The 20,482-nt window shown below is 41.5% G+C and overlaps 1 protein-coding gene across 1 annotated transcript in view; it reads right to left on the bottom strand.

Moving 5' to 3' along the window:
* LOC109937301 (lysozyme C-1/C-2-like) overlaps positions 1-20,482 on the bottom strand; it is a 111,374-nt gene that overhangs the window by 24,305 nt on the left and 66,587 nt on the right. The window lies entirely within an intron of this gene.

The following is a 20,482-nucleotide window of genomic DNA, read 5'->3' as shown; positions in this document are numbered from 1 at the left end:
AGCTGGGAAATAAATAAAGGTACACTACGTTTACCAGATTAGCACAACGATCCTGAATGTCAGACAATGCAAAGGGAGGGCACAGAGGCTGCTGGGGCTGACTTCACTCATTTTAATTCTAACAGTCGTTTGATAATGCAGAACTTGAGTGGTACTATATATCACAGCTTTTCATTGTTCAATCAGCAGTACAACTTGCAAGAAATAGCAATGTAAAGGGAAGACAACGTTTTATACAGCATGAGAACAGACTGCTCTTAGTTGGCAAGTAGTTTCTGACTAGCAGAAATGTCACCATTGAGGATACACCAGTGAGACAATGAATGACCAATAACTGTCAAGATTTGTTTAATTTTTTAATGCGTCTGATTTATGCTGATTGGGAAAGAAATTGTCTAATTGTATAAGGAAGTGATTCCTTGAGCAGAGACAATGATCTCAAATGAAGGGGCTGTAATTTAAAATAGAGTCAAGAGGGAATTTCTTTTCTCAAAGGCAGTCAATCTGTGCGATTCTTTATCACAGAAGGCTGTAGAGGTTGGGTCATGAAGTACATGCAAGGATGAGTTAGACAGAGGTTTAATCAATGAGGGAATCAAGGTTTCTGGAGAAAAAGGCGAGTAGACTTGAGAATTAGAAGATCAGCCATTGATTGATGAAACAAACTCAATAGATTAAATGGTTTATATCTGGTCCTAAGTCTTATGGTCTTTGGGATGGTCTGACCAAATGATGAATGCTGAATTTTTATTCATGTCCTTTTTGGAAACAGATTCAATACATTACATGAAAGGTCTCTTGCTACCACCATGGGAATCCAACTGGAGAAATGGCATTGCTCAATTTATCATCCATAGCTGTTTAATCATTTTTAAATCATTAAAAACCACAAGAAATAGGAGCAGGATCAGACCATTTAGCACATTAAGCCTGTTCTGCTATTTAATAAAACCATGGCTAATCTGATAAGACCATAAGACATAGGAGCAGAAATTAGACCATTCGGCCCATTGAGTCTGCTTCGCCATTCAATCATGGCTGATAATTTCCTCAAGCCCATTCTCCCGCTTTCTCCCTGTAACCCTTGATCCCCTTGATAATCAAGAACCTATCTATCTCAGTCTTAAATGTACTCAATGACCTGGTCTCCACAGCCTTCTGTGGCAGTGAATTCCATAGACTCACCACTCTCTGGCTGAAGAAGTTTCTCCTTATCTCCGTTCTAAAAGGTCTTCACTTTACTCTAAGGGAAGTGGCTATCCTTCCATTTTCCTTTGTGTCCTCCAAAATCCCTCAGTGACCAGAATTACCCTATCTTATCTCTAATGACCCATCATCCACTCTTTGTTCTGATTTGATTTGATTTAATTTGGTATTTTTACATGTACTGAGATACAGTGAAAAGTATTGTTTTGCGTGCTAACCAGACAAATCGTACCTTACATAATGGTAATGGAACAGAATGCAGAATAAAGTATTACAGCTACAGAGAAGGTGCTGAGAAAGATCAATTCTAATATATGAGAGGTCCATTCATAAGCCTGATAACAGCAGGAAAGAAGCTGTTCTTGAATCTGTTGGTACATGATTCCAAACTTTTGTATCTTCTGCCCAATGGAAGAGGGTGGACGGAAGATACTATAGCTGTGGAGGGAGGTGTATTTGATTATATTGGCTCCTTTCCTGAGGCAGTGGGAAGAGTATACAATTCCAAAGATTATTGATGTGCGGAGAATGTATTGCTCCTTACGGGCATCTTAAATGGGAGACCCTTATTTTGGAACTTAGTTAACAACTTCTACACTCCTGACTGAGTGGAAATCTCCTCTCCAGATGTGCTCTGTCAAACCTACACAAAATATTATACACCTAGAAAAAAATCTGTTCTCATTCATCTGAAGTCTTTGTTATGGAGCTGCGTTAAGTATGAGAGAACTAAAATGGTTACAGTCTAAGGTAAAGCAGTCCAACACTCAACATGAATTTCAATTTAATTTAACAAAACCTAATGAAACTAAAGGGGACCCTGTTCTGTTCTCACTTCATTGTTGCACCTGGAATAATGTTAATGAACACAATTTTCTATTTCAAATGACAGGAAAATATTAAAACTCTGTCTTACCCAATAGGAATGTTCCACACAATGAAGATTAATTGCACTGACATTGCAATAAGTCACTTTGGAACCAGAGAAGACCTTTCAGCCCATCAAGCCCATTCTGTCACTCAACTAGATCATGGTTGATCATCCAGATGAGCACCACTTTCCCCCATTATCTCCTTAACCATGATGTCAATAATTTTTAGAAATCTACTGATTTCTGCCTTCAGTGATTGACATTTTTCTGCCCTCTGGCTGGAGCATTCTAAAGATTTGCCACCCTCTGAGGAAAAAATGTTCCTCTTCACCTCAGTCTTAAATACTATCAGTTCTTGTATCACTTGTGTCCTAGCCACGCAAATTGGCTATAATGCGATTGATGAATAGGGGAACAGTGTTTGTAAAATGCGAACTTTGTGTCGACTATAACGTGATTCTAACGTTGACATCACATGATTGGTTTGTGGGCTTTGTTCTGAGAATGTGCCGAAAGAGTCTCCAGAAGAGTCATGAACGAAGAAAAAGGGCAAAACAGCAAAAACTGGATGTCTTTTCTAAGCCAACCCCAAGAAACAGTCAGAAGACACTGAACCACACCCACCCACTTCTGGATTAACTATTTTTCATCCTAACCCTGCACCCACAACATGCACCTGAAGGTGATGATAATGATGATGATGATGACCCTCAGCCCCTGCATTAACAATAGAACTACCAGAGAACCTCCTTCCCTATCAAATCATCTTGTCATGTTTTCAAGATAAGGTGATAAATTTACTGTTATTTCATTACTGTATTGAGTTAAACATATGTTCAAACCGTGCTACCCTTCGTATTGTAGTAAAACTCCCTGTAGCCTCACCCCTGTCATGAGATGATGTCCCCTGGTTTTGCATTCACCAGCCTGAGGAAACATCTCAAACACATCACCCTATTGTGCCCTTAACAAATCGTGTACATTTTGATGAGACCACATCTCAATCTTCAGAACTTCAAGGAATACAGATTGAGAACAAAGAACAGTGAATAGTACAGCACAAGAACAGCCCCTTCAGCCCACTACGTCTGTGCCAACCATGATGCCATTCTAAATTAATCCCATTTGCCTGCATATGGTCCATATCCCTCTTATTCTCTGTTTGTTCATGTGACTGCCTAAATACCTTTTATATGTTGTTATTGTATTTGCTTCTACCACCACCCCTGGCAGCATATTCCAGGCAGCTACTACCCTCTGTGTAAAAAACTGGCTTTGCACATCTCCTTTAAGCTTTCTCCCTCTCATCTTAAACCTATTTGACATTTCCACCTGGGTAAAAGACTTTGACTATCCATCCTATCCACATCTCTCACAATTTTACATATTTCTATTAGGTTGCCTCTCAGTCTCCGACATTGTAGCAAAAGCAATCCAAGTTTGTCCAACCTCTCCTTATAGCTAATACACTCCAAACCAGGCGACATCCTGGTAAACCTCTTTTGCACCTTCTCCAAAGCCTCCATATTCTTCCTTTAGTGTGGTGACCAGAACTGAACACAATACTCTAAATATGACCCATCTAAAGTTTTATACGGCTGCAACATGAGTTGCCAACTTTTATAATCAGTTACACGACTGATGAAGACAAGCATGCCCTCTGCCTTTTTGTACCACCTAATTCACTTGCATTGCAACTTTCAGGGAACTATGGAGTTGTACTCTAAGTTCTCTCTGTAGACCCAATGTTCCTCAGTGTCCTACTATTTACTGTGCTCTTTCTTCTTGCAGATGACCACTCAAAATGCATCACCTCACACTTGTCCTGATTAAACTCCATTTGTAATTTTTCCAGCCACATTTTCACTGATCCATTTCCTGCTATATCATCTGATAACTTTCCTCACTATCCACAGCTTCACCAATTTTCATGTCAACTACAAACTTACTGAACAGCCCACCTACATTTTCACTCAAATCTTTTGTGTATAATACAAACAACAGCGGTCCCAGCATTTATGCTGGTGGAACACCATTGTCACAGAACTGTCAGAAAAGTTCCTCTCCACTATTACCCTTGGTCTTCTGTCATAGAATCCCTACAGTGCAGTCAGAGGCCATTTGGACCATTGAGTCTGCACCAACCCTCCAAAGACCATCCCACCCTGTCCCCAGATCCCCACATTTGCCATTGTTAACCCACCTAGCCGACACATCTCTGGACACTACAGGAGAATTTAGCATGGTCAATCCACCTAACCTGCCCAAGGCTGGAAACAAACCTGGGTCCCTGGTGCCGTGAGGCAACAGTGCTAACCACTGAGCCAAAATGCCACTCCTGTGACCAACGCAATTTTGTTTCATCTTTATAAGGGCGGTGCTGCTCGTTCTGCAAACTGCACTGGGTTGTTAATTCCTTCACTCTCCAACCTCTTGATTTTCACTTCTACCAGTAACACCAGGCAGACATCGCAAAATCTCAGAATTACTTCCTGGTCAACATTTAAAGTGGCTTTGGCCATTTTGATAGTCCCAAGCCCTTCCTGAAAAAAAACTTTTCTGAAGAAGGGTCCTGACCCAAAATGTCAGCTTTCCTGCTCCTCTGATGCTGCCTGGCCTGCTGTATTCCTCCAGCTCCACACTGTGTTATCTCTGACTCCAGCATCTACAGTTCCTGCTATCTCCGAGTCAACAAGATCCACCTGGCATCAATCACCGCAATCTCCTTTGAACTTTCCCACTCTCACCTTAAATGCATGCCACCTAGAATTAGACATTTCAACTCTGCAAAAATGATTCTGACCATCAAACTATCTATGCATCTCATAATTTGGTTTGATTTGATTTTTTGTTGTCATGTGTACCTAAGTACAGTGAAAAGCTTTGTTTTCAAGCAGTACAGGCAGATCATAGTAAACAAGAACATACAGATCATAGATTGTAAAAATCTTGGACAGAGTAAGGCATACAGGTTACACTGCACAGGACATACGCTACACAAGATCAACATTAACAACATCAGCACTATTTGAAGTTACAGAGTCCATACATCAACCTAATAACGGCCGGGAAGAAGCTGTTTCTGAACTTGCTGGTGCATGTGTTCAAGCTTCTGTATCTTCTGCCTGATGGAAGAGGTTGTAGGAGGTCACCATCTGGGTTGGGGGCAGGTCTTTGATGATGTTGGTAGCCTTTCCGCAGCAATAAGAGGTGTAAATCGAGTCCATGAATGGGAGGTTAGCTTCCTTGATCAACTGGGCTGGGCACACAACTTGCTGTAGTTGCTTACAGTGCTGAGCAGAGCAGTTGCCATACCAGGCCGTTTTTGAACCATTATGTACAACATGCTTTCTATGGTGCATCTGTAGAAGTTGGTGAGGGACTTTATGGACATGTCAAATTTCCTGAGCTGCCTGAGGAAGAAGAGGTGTTGTTGTGTCTTCTTGACCGTTACATCTACATGGGAAGTCCAGGACAGGTTGTTGGTTATCATCACTCCTCAGAACCCAATGCTCTTAACCCTTTCCACCTCAGCTCTGTTGATGTAGATGGGGGCATGTTCTCCTCTTTTCTTTCTGAACCCAATGATCGGTTCTTTAGTTTTGCCGACGTTGAGAGAGAGGTTGTTCTCGTTGCACCACATCATAAAGCCCTAAAGCCCTCTAACTCCTTCCTGTATTCTGACTCATCATTGTTTGATATCCGTCCTACCACAGTGGTGTCATTAGTAAACTTGTAGATGGCGTTCATTCGGAACTTGGCTACACAGTTGTGGGTCGACACCGAGTATAGTAGAGGCCAGAGAACGCTTCCTTGGTGGGCTCCAGTGTTAAGTGTTATCGTGGAGGAGGTGCACATGGCTGTCTTCACTAATTGCGGTCTTTCCAGATTGTAAGAATTTTGGTAAATCTTTATTGGTCTCAGATTTCAACTTTGTGATTACCTGGCAATCTGTGTGGAAAGCAGAGAAACCAAACTATATCCTTCCACTTGAAAGGACGCCTAAAACTTGCTAAAGAGGAAAAACTTCCAAACATATATTTTCTGCGCAGAAATTGGCCCACAGTTAGCATTATTGTAAACCATTTCATTTGAAAAGCACTTTGAATATATTTCGCTCGGGATGAATGAAATGATTTATGAAATTGACTTGTTTTTGTTTCCCAGTTTCTGGTGTATTATATTATGGTGTTGCTGGAAAAAGAAACAACACTTTGTATGGAAGACATTCCAATTTGGGTTGCAACATTCCACAGATCTTTAGTAACTTCATATGTTTTCAGTGTCACAGAAGGATCTTTGTGCCACAGGGATGCCGAGCCTTGGACATTTTGGATGAGAATCATTGCTGGTGCAAGAAGCAGCAAGTACCATGATTCACAACTTGTTATTTGAGAATTTGTATTCAGTCTACTTGAACTTTTCTTCTCCATTGTTGGGCATGGATGGTAAAGAGTTGGGGGCAGTGTTTATTTGCACATGTTTTGTAACAGTCTGAAATTTGCAAAATGAGGCAATTTATTGAAATGTTGAACTAGGGATTTGAGAAAGGTAAGACTAAAAGTATTTGGGGGAATGGATTTTGCTGAATTGACACAGCCTGATCTGGGTTGATGAGGGTAGAAAATGAAGTACGAATCTTTATTTTGTGCGGCTATGAAAAGCTATGATTTGTTTCATTCTTATTCACATTAACAGTACTTGGCTGTATTGTTTCACTGAGTGTGCTGCTATTTTATAAACATTTTTATAATATATTTTACTGCTTAAGTTTCAAAATTCTGAAGTAGTGGGAATGGAAAATGAGTACATTGATTTATTGAAAATACCCATGTACAGTATTTTCCAGTATTGTTTCATGATTTTCTCTTTGTCACATTCTGAAAAAGAGCATAATTACCTCAGGTTTATTGGACAACAGTATGGTTAATTTCACAAAACCTCACACTTTACAGTTTCTGGGAAGCCTTGTTGGTTGTGTTGCTATAAACAGTTACAGTTGGGCACAATGATGCCTTGCTGAGATGTACAAACTGATTGCACAGACAATAGGCTCCCTCCAGGCTCAGATACATTATCATTTACTTTCTGATTCACAATTCTGTTCTTAAACCTTCTTGCTTTACTGAGTGTGATGCCATACCAATAAAATGTTATTCCCTCACAATGTTCTTTTATGCTTTGTCATTCATATGGTTAAGGATAAATGGAGAGCACTTATAGTTTGATGACGATGTGGAAAGCTTGTGGGGAATATATGATCAGTTGATGGGTACAAGTCTGAATTCAGTATATTTGTGAATAAATATAAGGTTTCGTTTCTTCAGTATTGAAAAGGTTTTATTCAATTAAGTAATGTCGGGACTCAAGGATCAACATTCCTTTACTCAGATCCAGAGATTTGACACCTGACTAATAGATTTCAGGATTTGAGGAGGATGCTGCTTTCGATTGCTAGGATTGTTATGGACCAGATCAGAGCTCCTCAAAATATTTTAAAAAGGTAGCCCAGACTCTAACATTTTCTTAACAGAAACTGAAAGAACCGCAGATGCTGGAAATCAGAAACATAAACAGAAATCGCTAGAAAAGCTCAGCAGGTCTGGCAGCACCTGTAGAGAGAAATCCGAGTTAATGTTTTGGATTGTGTGACCCTTCCTCTTATTTTAAAGGCAAATGTGAAGTGTCTGTCCCAGATGCAGTGCGACTGGTCAAACTACTCGATGTTAAGCAAAACACAATTTATTTACTCACTCCAAATGAGGGCAAGTATATAGACCTTTAAAATGCAACCATAGAAAGAGGAATTTAGAATAACTTAACTCTATTGGAAAATTTAACAGAATAATAAATACAGTACCTATTATTAATTAACTGTTCCAATCTAGTAACATCCCATAAACACATCCCTTGTCAAAATAAAAGAAAATTCAGACACAGATTCTCACATGCAGTTCTCCAATCCAGCTGGAAAATCATCAAGAGAAAATTCAGATAGACTAGCGGCCGGGAGACATTCACTGAAGTTTCCAAAACTGTTGAGACCCCAAGAGATTCTGAAGTTACTGAAGAAACCAAATCCTAAAAATCCTAATCTGTGAGAGTTGGCCACACCCATTCAAGCTGCATTAAAAAAAACCCAAGGCCTCCCAAGCTGTTTACTCGAGTGGTTTTAACTAGCCAGCTCGGTACTAATGCCTTACAGCCTCTCTTCAAAGAAATCAAGAACAAAATAACCTTTTAAAGTGATAGCATTGTCATACTAGCTCCTTCAAAAAAGCTGAAATATCAATATACAAAGATGGCTTCATTTTTTAAAAACCCTCAATCTTACTCTATTATTCAATGACAATACATACACATTACATTGCCACCAAGCATGCAAACATTCATGACTACAATTTTATTTCAGTCCGTTTACTCCTGCCACCGAACGCCTCTGCTTTTTTCATCAAAGTTTTGACAACACGTCAGCAATTATGTTTTCTCGTCCTGCCATGTGTATAATTTTCGAATTGAATGGCTGCAATCAGAAGCTCCACCTAAACAGTCTGGATATTTTGTCCTTAAATTTTTCCAAAAACTTTAAGAGGTTATGAGCGGTATATACAATTGTGTCAGAAGCATTACTGGCAACATAAACGTTGAAATGGTGTACTGTCAAGGTTTCCTTCTCAATCGTGGAATATTTCTGTTGATTACTTAATTTTCTAGAAAAATACTTGATAGGTCTTTCCATCTTCTCATCGCCTTCTTGTAAGAGTACAGCACCAATACACGCATCACTCACATTGATAGCCACCTTGAATTACACCTTGAATTACCAGGCCTTTGGTAATGACAGATTTGCTCATCGTCACAATCCTCCTCACTAAGCCTACTTTTTACCTTCAACTCCATCCTTTTAAGTCGAATCTCCTCTCTAATTGTCAACTTCTGAAGTTCAAATTCTCTCTCTTTCTGCTTTTCTTCTCTCTCTTTATCTCTTCCTTCTGCTTGGGCCTTCTTCTCCTTTCCTTTTTCCTCTGCTTTTAATCGTAATTTAGACTGTTTCGTTTCTTCTTCTCTTTCTTTTGTCTCTAATTCAAGCTGCTCCATTTGCAATTGAATTTTATCAAATTTCAAAGATTCTGATGGCATTTCCATCAATTTTACATGCTGTGTGATTGCTGCAATTATTTCCCCTTTACTCACAGCCACGGGCAACCCCAACTCTTGCTTCTCTGCCAATACCAACAGCTTTGCCTTGTTCACTTTCTGTAAAACTCCTGAGTCCCTTCTGCCACTCCCAAAAAGCATTTAGTGACTGAAAGAGCCATTATTACACAAGGCACACTCTTTTTAAACCAACCAAATTCAATACCCAATATAAAAGACACCAACAATTACCACTCACGGCTTGTGAGTCCAATAATTCTAAACCCAACTGGAATTAGGGATTTTGATCCTGGATGAGCCCCCTGTATGTTATGGATGAGATCAAACCCCCTAAAATATTTTAAGAAGGTAGCACAGAGCCTAACTTTTTCTTGTTTTATGGACAAAAGTGTCTGTCCCAGATGCAATGTGACTAGTGAAACCACTTGATGTTAAGCAAAACACAATTTATTTAAACACTGCAGTTAAGATACAAACCAACGAAAGAGGAATTTAGAATAACTTTATTAGAAAACTTAACAGAATAATCAGTACAGAACCTATTACTAACTAACTAACTGTTCTAATATAGTAAGATCCCATAAACACATCCCTTAGCAAAAACAAAATACAGACATAGATTCTCACATGCTTTTCTCTAGTCCATGAGGGACAAAAATATGAAAAGAAAATTCAGTGAGAATGGCAACCAGGAGACATTCACTGAAGCTTCCAACTCTGTTGAGACCCCAATAGCTTCTGATGCCACTCAGAAATCCTGGTCTGTGAGACCTGGCCACGCCACTCAGGCTGTATTAAGAAAAAAACAAGGCCTCCCAAGCTGTTTACTCAAGGATCTTAACTTGCCACTCAGCGCCTTTCCTAAAAAATCAATAACAAAATAACTTTTTAAAGCAACAGCATCATCACAGGGAAATGCAACTGGGTGTTTGATTTTTAAAATTTTATACTTTCCTTTTCTATTTTGCATGCTTAAAACTACAATCTGTGAAGAAGGGAAGGGTAGGTTTTTTTTTGAAGAAACAAAGGTTTTGTTTGGAGCTCCTTCTTTTAGGCCTTTAAAATAGAATATAATTTTTTTTTAAGTTGTCCCAGCATAGTGTGTCAGCAGTAATCAGTCTTCAATGGATCTGGGAAAATTGTGAGTCTTTTTAGGCAAACTCAAGCTGGCAAATTTTTAAGGGGAAATTGTGGAAGTCACTGGATTGATATCTTCATCCCGTTGAATTTGGAACATTTGGCTGTCCCTGGAGACTATGTGTGCAGGAGGCATGTTTGGATCTGTCTCATATCATATCGTTTGGATCGGCTAGAGAGGAAATTAAAGTCACTGAGTGTTATGGGCCAGACCAAACCCACTCAAAATATATTAAAAAGGTAGCCTAGACCCTAATTTTCTTATGTTAAAGATCAATGTAAGGTGTTGCATTCCAGATGCATTTTTATTGGTCAAGCTACTCGATGTTAGGCAAAACACAGTTTTATCCATACACTGTAATTAAAATACAACAAAAGGAAGAATAAAGAAAGGAATTGGCTTAGTTGCAACTCTATTGGAAAACTTTAGAGAGTAATAGATTCAGTAACTATTACTAATTCACTGTTTCAATATAGTGACATCCCAGAAACACAAATAGCAAACGCAGAAAACAGATTATCTCACATGCATCTCCAGCAACCCAGGAGAAGAACTCCCTGCTTTTAGCTATAAGTGAGGGAGAGAAAAAAATAATTTCAACTTCTTCAAGACCTCAGTTAGAGAGGTGGTTATGTGACAGGTTCATGGGTGAGAAAGATAGGTGACAGATAGGAGAGCTATGTGGGTAGTTCAGGAGTCTCCGATGGCTATTCTTCTCTCAAACAGGTATAATGTTTTTGGTACTGTTGAGGGAGAATAGTTTCTCAGAGGAAAATAGAGGTGGCAGCCATATTTTGGACATCAGAAATGAATCTTATGTAAAGCGTGGCTTGTCAACGTCCAAGGGTCAAGTTTGTCAAAGAGTAATTATCATAGGGGACTTTGCAGTCAGGAGCACAGGTGAGAGATTCTGCGGCCGTAAGGATGAATTCAGGAATGGTATGTTGTCTTCCTAGCGACAGGGTCAAGGACATCTCAAAACCATTGCAACATATTGTCAAAGGGGAGTTTGAGAAGCCAAAAGTTTTTGTACACATTGGTAAGAACACCATAGTTAGGGAAAGGGTTAAGGCTTTGCAGAGTGAATATAGGAAGTTTGGTCGAAGGTTAAAGAGCAGAATCTCAAAGGCAGTAATGTCTGGATTGCTCCAGGTGTCACATTCTAGTGACAGTAGGAATAGGAAAATAGGGCAGATAAATCAATGGCTGAGGAGATGTTGCAGTGGTCAAGGATTCAAATTTTTGTATTATTGGGACCACTCCGGGGCAGAAAAGACCTCATCAAAAGGGACAGGTTTCACCCAAACTCAAGGGGAACAAATATCATGGAGGCAAGATTTTTTAGTACTGTTTGGGAGCCTTTAAACTAATAGGGAGGGTGGTGGGAGGATTCTTAAGCAGTAGTAAGAATACAAAAGCAGATGAACACTGTCCTAAATTTTAAAAAAAGCAAGTTAATTAGGAAAGTCAGGCAGAGCAAGTCAGAGAATGAAGTAACTCTAAAAACTTAAAATGCATTTATTTCAATGCAAGGGGTCTTACTGGTAAGGCTGATGAACTCAAGGCATGGATGGGAACATGTGACTGGGACATCATAGCTATTACAGAGGCATGGCTGAGGGAGGGACATGGCTCGCAGCTCAATGTTCCGGATTTTAGATTCTATAGGAAGGATAGAAAGTCAGGCAAGAGAAGACAGGGAGTGGTATTTTTGACCAAGGTACTGCTGTGGGAAATTGAGGATCAAATATGTAGAGAGATCACAAATATATGTAAGAATAATAGGGTTGTAATAGTAGAGGACTTTCCAAAGACTTTCCAAACATAGTCTGGGTCTGCCATTGTGTTAAGGGCTTGGATGGTGAGGACTTTATCAAATGTATTCAAGAAAATTTTCTTTATCAATATGAAGATGTATCTACTAGAGAAGGAGCAAAACTTGACCTTCTATTGGGAAATAAGGCAGGGCAAGTGACTGAAGTGTTAGTGGGGGAGCGCTTTGGGACCATAATTCTATTAGTTTTAGAATAGTTATGGAATAGGATAGGCCGTGTATAAAAGTTAAAGTTCTGAATCGGAGTAAGGCAAATTTTGATGGTTTGAGCCAGGAACTTTCAAAAGTTGATTGGAGTACACTGTTCGCAGTTAAAGGGGTGACTGGTAAGTGGGAGGCTTTCAAAAGTGGGATAATGAGATTTCAGAGGCATTACGTTCCTGTTAGAGTGAAGGGTAAGGCTGGTAAGAGTAGGAAACAATGGATGAATAAAGATATTGAGGCTCTGGTCAAGAATAAGAAGGAGTCATATATTAGGTATTGACGACTGGGATCAAGTGAATCTCTTGAAGACTATAAGGGGTGTAGGGACATTCTTAAGACGGATATCAGGAGGGCAAAAACGGGATATGAGATAGCCTTGGCTGATAAGGTTAAGGATAATCCAAAGAAATTCTATAAATACAGTAAGGACAAAAGAGCAATAAGGAAGAGAATAGGGTCCTTAATGGTCAAAAAGTGCATCTATGTGTGGACCCACAGGAGATGGGAGAGATACTAAACAATTTTTTTTATTTATTCATTTTGTGGGCTGGGGAGTCACTGGCTGGGCCCAGCATTTATTGCTGTCCCTAGTTGCCCTTGAGAAGGTGGTGGTGAGCTGCCTTCTTGAACCGCTGCAGTCCACCTGCTGTGGGTTGACCCACAATGTCATTAGGAAGGGAATTCCAGGATTTTGATGCAGTGACAGTGAAGGAATGGAGATAAGTCAGGATGGTGAGTGGCTTGGAGGGGAATCTGAAGGTGGTGGTGTTCCCATGTATCTGCTGACCTTGATCTTCTAGATGGAAGTGGTCGTGGGTTTGGAAGGTGCTGCCTGAGGATCTTTGGTGAATTTCTGCAGTGCATCTTGTGGATAGTACACACTGCTGCTACTGAGCGTCTGTGGTGGAGGGAGTGAATGTTTGTGGATGCGGTGCCAATCAAATGGGCTGCTTTGTCCTGGATGGTGTCAAGCTTCTTGTGTGCTGTTGGGGCTGCACTCATCCAGGCAAGTGGGGGGTATTCCATCACACTGCTGACTTGTGCTTCGTAGATGGTGGACAAGCTTCAGGCAGTCAGTAGCTATATTACTTGCCACAATATTCCTTGCTCTTGTAGCCGTTGTGTTTATGTGGTGAGTCCAGTTGAGCTTGTTGATAATGAGGGATCCAGTGATGGTGACACCTTTAAATGTCAAGGTGTGATGGTTAGATTGTCTCTTTTGGTGATGGTCATAGCTTGGCATTTGTGTGGCACGAATGTTATTTGCCACGAATCAGCCCAAGCCTGGATATTTTTCAGATCTTGTTGTATTTGGACACGGACTGCTTCAGTATCTGAGGGGTCACGAATGGTGCTGAATGTAACACAATCATCGGTGAACATCCCTGCTTCTGATCTTATGATGGAGGGAAGGTCATTGATGAAGATGGTTGGACCTCGGACACTACCTTGAGGAACTCCTGCAGAGATATCCTGGAGCTGAAATGACTGACCTCCAACAACCAGAATCATCTTCCTATGTGTCAGGTATGACTACAACCAGCAGAACACAAACTGGGCGTCACTGAGCAGATTATTTCTGAGTAGGTGCTGCTTGATAGCACTGTTACTGACACCTTCCATCACCTTACTGATGATCGAGTACATGAACAACGCCAGGAAGATACTACACGCCGCGACACACTCATCACACTACCCTACATCAGGAACACGTCAGAACTCACCACAAGACTCCTACGACAACTGGGCATTAGAGTGGCACACAAGCCCACATCAACCCTACGACAAGTGCTCACCCGAACTAAAGACCCACTCCCCGCCATGGACAGGACCAATGTCATCTACAAGATCCCCTGCAGAGACTGCGAGAAACACTACATCGGACAAACAGGAAGGAAACTAACAACAAGAGTACATGAACACCAACTGGCTACAAAAAGACACGACCAATATTCACTCATCTCAATCCACATGGACAAGGAGAACCACCACTTCGACTGGGACAACACCAAGATCCTGGAACAAGCTAGGCAGAGACAGGCATGAGAATTCCTAGAAGCCTGGCACTCCATGAAGCATGCTATTAATAAACACACACATTGAACTCGAGCCCACATACACTCCATTACGGGGGAAAACTGGAAGTGAGGCAATCCATCTCAATGGACCCCAGAGTTTAAATAGCAGGCGGGAAAACACACCGATGCTTCATCGGAGGCTGCACTGAGGATGTTACCCAGCATGACAATGAAACGTCTGCGAAACAAGAAGCCAGCTTGGTGAGCCAACCAACCTCAATAGAGTCATAGAGTAATACAGCATGGAAACAGCCCCTTCGGCCCAAACTGGTCCATGCTGACCATGGTGCCCACTCAGCTAGTTCAAATTGCCTGCATTTGGTCCATATCCCTCTAAACCCTTGCCATCCATGTACCTATCAAAATGTTTTTTAAATGTTGCTATTGTACCTGCTTCAACCACTTTCTCCAGCAGCCCATTCCATATACACACCACTCTCTGTGTGAAGAAGTTGCTGCTCAAGTCCTTCTTAAATCTATTCCCTCTCACCTCTAGTTTTCAATTCCCCACCCCTGGGAAAAAGACTGTATGCATTCATTCTATCTATGCCCCTCAATAAAGTCACCACTCGTTCTCTTACGTTCTAAGGAATATAGTCTTATCCTGGCCAATCTCTCCCTATAACTCAGCCCTACTCGTCCTGGATACTTCCTCGTAAATCTTCTTTACACACTTCCCAGTTTAACTATGTCTTTCCTATAACAGGGTGACCCAAACTGTACACAACTGGGGTGCAGCCTCACCAACGACTTATACAACTGTAACATAACGTCCCAAACTCCTACGCTCAATACCTCGACCGATGAAGGCCAGCATGCTAAATGCCTTCTTCACCACCCTATCCACATGTGACGCTGCTTTCAATCAACCATGTACTTGTACTCCCAGGTCCCTCTGTTCCACAACACTCCTCAGGTCCTTACCATTTACTGTATAAGTCCTACCTCAGTTTGACTTTCCAAAGTGCAACACCTCACACTTATCTGTATTGAATTGCATTTGCCAATCCTCAGCCCACTTCTCCATCTGATCAAGATCCCTCTATAATATTTGGTAACTTTCTTTGCTATCAATGATATCTCCCAATTTTGTATCATTCGCAAACTTACTAATTGTGCCTTATACATTCACATCCAGATTATTTATGTAAAAAAACAAATAACAAAGGTCCCAGCACCGATCCCTATGGCATACACTAGTCACAGGTCTCCTGTCCAAGAAACAACCTTCAACCATCACCCTCTGCTTTCTACCATCGAACCAATTTTCAAACCAATTAGTTAGCTCTCCCTGGATCCCATGTGACCCAACTTTCATGACTCATCTGCCATGAGGGAGCTTGTCAAAGGCCTTACTAAAGTCCAGAGAGACAACATCCACTGCCCTACCCTCATCTATCCTCTTGGTTACGTCTTCGAAAATCTCTAAAAGATTTGTCAGACATGAATTCCTGCACACAAATCCATGCTGACTATCCCTAATCAGACCTTGGCTATCCAAATGTTGGTTGATCCTGTCCCTTGTGCCTTCTTTTTCCTGACCAGAGCCTCAATATCCCTTATAAGGCAAGGATCCCTAAACCTTCCAGCTTTTCCCTTCACCCTAACAGGGACATACTGCCCCTGGACTCTTGATATCACACTTTTAAAAGCCTCTCATTTGCCAGTCGTTCCTTTTCCATCAAACAGATCCACCCAATTGACCCCTGCTAGATTCTGTCTAGTGGCCCCAAAATTGGCCCTGCTCCAGTTTAGCACCTTAACCTGTGTACCTGTCCTATCTGTTTCCATAACTATGTTAAAACTAAGAAAGTTATGGTGACCAGAGCCAAAGTGGTCTCCGACTGACACTTCAGTCACTTGTCCGAACTTGTTTCCTAAGAGGAGGTCCAGTGTTCCATTCTCCCGAGTAGGGCTCTCTACATATTGATTTAGCAGTGGAACACACTACAGAAAAGTTTTCCTTTCAGTAACCTGGTAGATATCCTCATTCTGATTGTCCATCACTTGTTTGAGAGACGTATGACCACAGAAGATGAATGGCAGGAAAGAACATTGCTGCCTGAAACCAGGATGACTAGATCAATACTATTTGGAGAAATGTATTTATAAGGACACTAAGCCGTGTGGTTTGCCATGGTCATGTGACCTCTGCAGTAGGTGATTTTGGTTCAGAAGGAGAATCTCTTAAAACCTCCACATTGAGTAACTGTCGCCAATTGTCACTCCTTCCCCTGAACCCCACCCCAAACACCATCCCCCATCACAGCCATGACCTCCACAGGCTTCTCTGTGGAGAGGTGGTCAGCCAGAGACAATGAGGGGAACAATACTCAGAAAGGATCCTTCTGGGTCCCCTCAGCTGATCCAAACCAGTCGAGGAGATCACAGGGACCACCTGTTAACTATAACATTTTTTCATACAGAATCACGCCTGTGGCTATCTGCTCCACAAAATTAATTAACCTCGAAGCTGGGAAACAAACAAAGGTACACGACGTTTACCAGATTAGCACCGGGATCCTGAATGGCAGATGATGACACAATGCAAAGGGAGGGCACAGAGGCTGCTGGGACTGACCCCTCTCATTTTAATTCTAACAGTGATTTGGGAATAAGGAACTTGAGCAGTGCTGAGGAAAGATGCATTCTGTCACAGCTTTCCATCCTTCACTCGAGCAAACAAACAAGGAATTAAAGAGTACGCCACTCGGCCCTTCGAGAATGCTCCACCATTCAACAAGATCATGGCTGATCTGATTTTAACCTCAACTCCTGCATATCCCTGATAATCTTTCATCCCCTTGGGAATCAAGAATCTACTTACCTCTGTCTTAAAAATATCTAAAGATTCGGCATCCACTGTCTTTTGAGGAAGATTCACAACCCTCTGAGAGGATAAAATGTTTCCTCATCTCTGTTTTGAATTGGCTTAAACCCTGAGTTCGAGATTCTCCCTCAAGAGGAAACATCCTTTCAACACCCACCCGGTCAGGTTCCCTCAGGATCTGACATGATTCTGTTACCTCTCACTGTTCTGAACTCCAAAGGACAAGGGCTCAGTCTGTGTAACCTTTCCTCATGAGGTGATCCATTCATTCCACAGATTTTTCTAGTAAACCTTCTCTGAACTACTGCCAAATCATAAACATCCCTCAGTAAGTGTGGTGACCTGTACTGTGCACAGTAAGTACTCTGGTTGGGCCAATGAAAGCACATGGGATTTAGGGCAGTATATTGAGATGGATAGGGAACTGGTTGGCAGACAGGAAACAAAGAGTTGGAAGAAATGAGAATATTTCTGAACAGCAAGCAGTGGCAAGTAGAGCACCATAAAAATCAGTGCTGGGACCCAGCTACCCATAATATATATTTACTGTTTGGTTAGGAACTTAATGTTACATTTCTGAGAGGGTGAGCAGTGAGAAGGATGTAGAGATAGCAAGAACAGCAGATGCTGGAGCCAGAGACAATGCAGTATGGAGCTGGAGAAACACAGTAGGAGGTAGAGATGCTTCAGTGTGATTTGGACAGGGTGAGGGAGTTTGTAAATGCATGGCGGGTGAAATACGTTGTAAATACATGTGAGTTAATCCACTTTGGTAGCAAACGCAGGAAGGTAAATCGTTGTCTGAAAGGCTATAAATTGAGAAAGGCAAATATGCAACAAGACCTGGGTGTCCTTGTACACTCGTCGCTGAAAGTAAGCACACAAATTTAGCAGCCAGTGAAGAAGGCAAATGGTATGTTGTCCTTCATAGAGAGAGGGTTTGAGTACAGGAACAGGGATGCCTTGCTGTAATTATACAGGACCTTGGTAAGAGCACACCCGGAATATTGTGTGCAGTTTTGGTCTCCTTATCTGAGGAATGATGTTCGTTCAACGGAGGGAGTGCAGTGAAGGTTTACTTGATGGATTTTTTAGATGGTGGGATTGTCATATGAGGAGATGTTGAATTGGTTTGGATTGTTTTTGCTGGAGTTTAACTGTATGAATTACATAAAATTGATTAGAATGGAATCTCCTCTGTTGTCACTTGTATCCCAGTACAAAAGTGCAGGAGTACAGTGAAAAGTTTTTACAATGGTTGCCTATTAATGGTGCCATCTTAGGCCCAAGCACAAGGAGTCTCTCATAGAAACCCTTAAATTCTATCAGGACTGGACAAGGTAAATGCAGGAAAGATGTTTCTGATGACAAAGGACACAAAATAGGGGCCACAGTCAAAGGATACAGGGAAAATCAGTTAGGACTGAGATAAGCAGAAATGTCTTCACCGAGACAGTGGTGAGCCTGTGGAATTCTCTGCCACAGACAATGGTCAAGGCCAAAACATTGAATGTTTTCAAGAGTGTGTTGGATACAACACTTTGGAATAAGGAGATCAAAGACCACAAGAGAAAACAATGAACACGTTATTGATTGGATAATCAATCATGTTCTATGAATAGCACAGCAGTTTTGAAGGACCAAATGGCCCACTCCTGCTCCTATTTCCTGTGTTTCCATGTTTCTATGCTTCTAAATCTGTTCACTGTATTCCAGCTCTATTCTGCCCAGTGTCTTGTACAGTTTTAACAAGAATTCCGTTATTTATACTCCATTCCCTTTGAAATAAAGGCCAACAAGATCTCACTCTGGGATTGGAAGTGTCCAGTATTATCATCATGATGCCCCTAACATTCACTGTAATAGTGCCTTGCTCCTTGCCCAAGCTGACATCAGTGAATGTGCTGTAGCTTGGGCCTCTGTATAGCCCAGCCCCACATCACACAGTGCATTAACTCTCTCATTCACTGACAGGAATCTGTTCTCTAACATTAACACCATCGTGAAAGGCAATGAGATGAAAGAGAGGTCTCGGACCCAATGGGGAAACTTGAATACATTGTCTTTGTTTACAACATGGAAGCAGTGAAAGTCACAGTGACCCAGTTCATATCCTAAAAATCCATTGAGTCAATTTTCCTTGAAAATCTTGGCAACTTCACATTTATCCAAGATACCAGTATCCGTGGCTGTAAGCAGCAGACTGAGAACAACAAGTGTGTTCATCGTCTGAGGCTGAAATATTCAGTTCCACTCACAATGTTTCCCCAAATTGGAGTCTGCAATTAAAGAGGAGGAAGAAAAGGAATTTTCAAATTGCCAAACATCCCACTGAGTTAACAATAATCAGATGGTGATTGTTACAAACAGACTGTGGGTGAGGGTCCCCAATCCATTCCAGTCCCACACGAGTAACCCCCAAACTGTTGTGTTCCTGGGTGAGGGGAGGATGAGCTGGTTCCTCTCTTTCTCCACCCGGCCCCTCTGTTGGGTGGACACTTGGGGATCTCTTTCTCCCAAAGCACATGAACCAATTGTTTAAAATGGGGAAATTAAACAAGGTTGAGACAACAAGGTGTAGAGCTGGATGAACACAGCAGGCCAAGCAGCATCAGAGGAGCAGGAAAGCTGACGTTTCGGGCCTAGATCCTTCTTCAGAAAATTCTTTGGGAAGCAGAGACTGAGTTTATTAATGAGTAAATACAGCCAAATGAGTAACACCACACAGAGACACGTGGATTAGGAATAAAAGGTGAGTCCAAAAACATACGAGCTAAAAACAACAGGATGTATTCTGGATAAAAAACCGAAACAACTGCGGATGCTGTAAATCAGGAACAATAACAGAAGTTGCTGGAAAAGCTCAGCAGACCTGGCAGCATCTGTGAAGAAAAAATCAGAGACACCGGAACCGAAACGTTAACTCTGATGTTTCTTCACAGATGCTGCCAGGCCTGCTGAGCTTTTCCAGCAATTTCTGTTTTTGTTCCTGATTTACAGCATCAGCAGTTCTTTCGGATTTTATCAAGAAGTTACAGCTCAGTCTGTTTGGACTCGCCTCTTCCCAGTTTGAAAGGCTGTTGTCTGAGGTTCTGCAAGCATCCATCGGTGTGACGGTCTGTCGGTCTCTCTGTCTCTACCACAGTCTTTCTCGGCTGCAGC

The sequence above is a fragment of the Rhincodon typus genome, chromosome 11 (genome assembly GCF_021869965.1).
Source record: "Rhincodon typus isolate 14 chromosome 11, sRhiTyp1.1, whole genome shotgun sequence".
In the NCBI taxonomy this organism is placed as follows: Eukaryota; Metazoa; Chordata; class Chondrichthyes; order Orectolobiformes; family Rhincodontidae; genus Rhincodon; species Rhincodon typus.
Note: the sequence above shows the minus strand (reverse complement) of the source record. Positions and strands in the feature narration are given on the sequence as shown.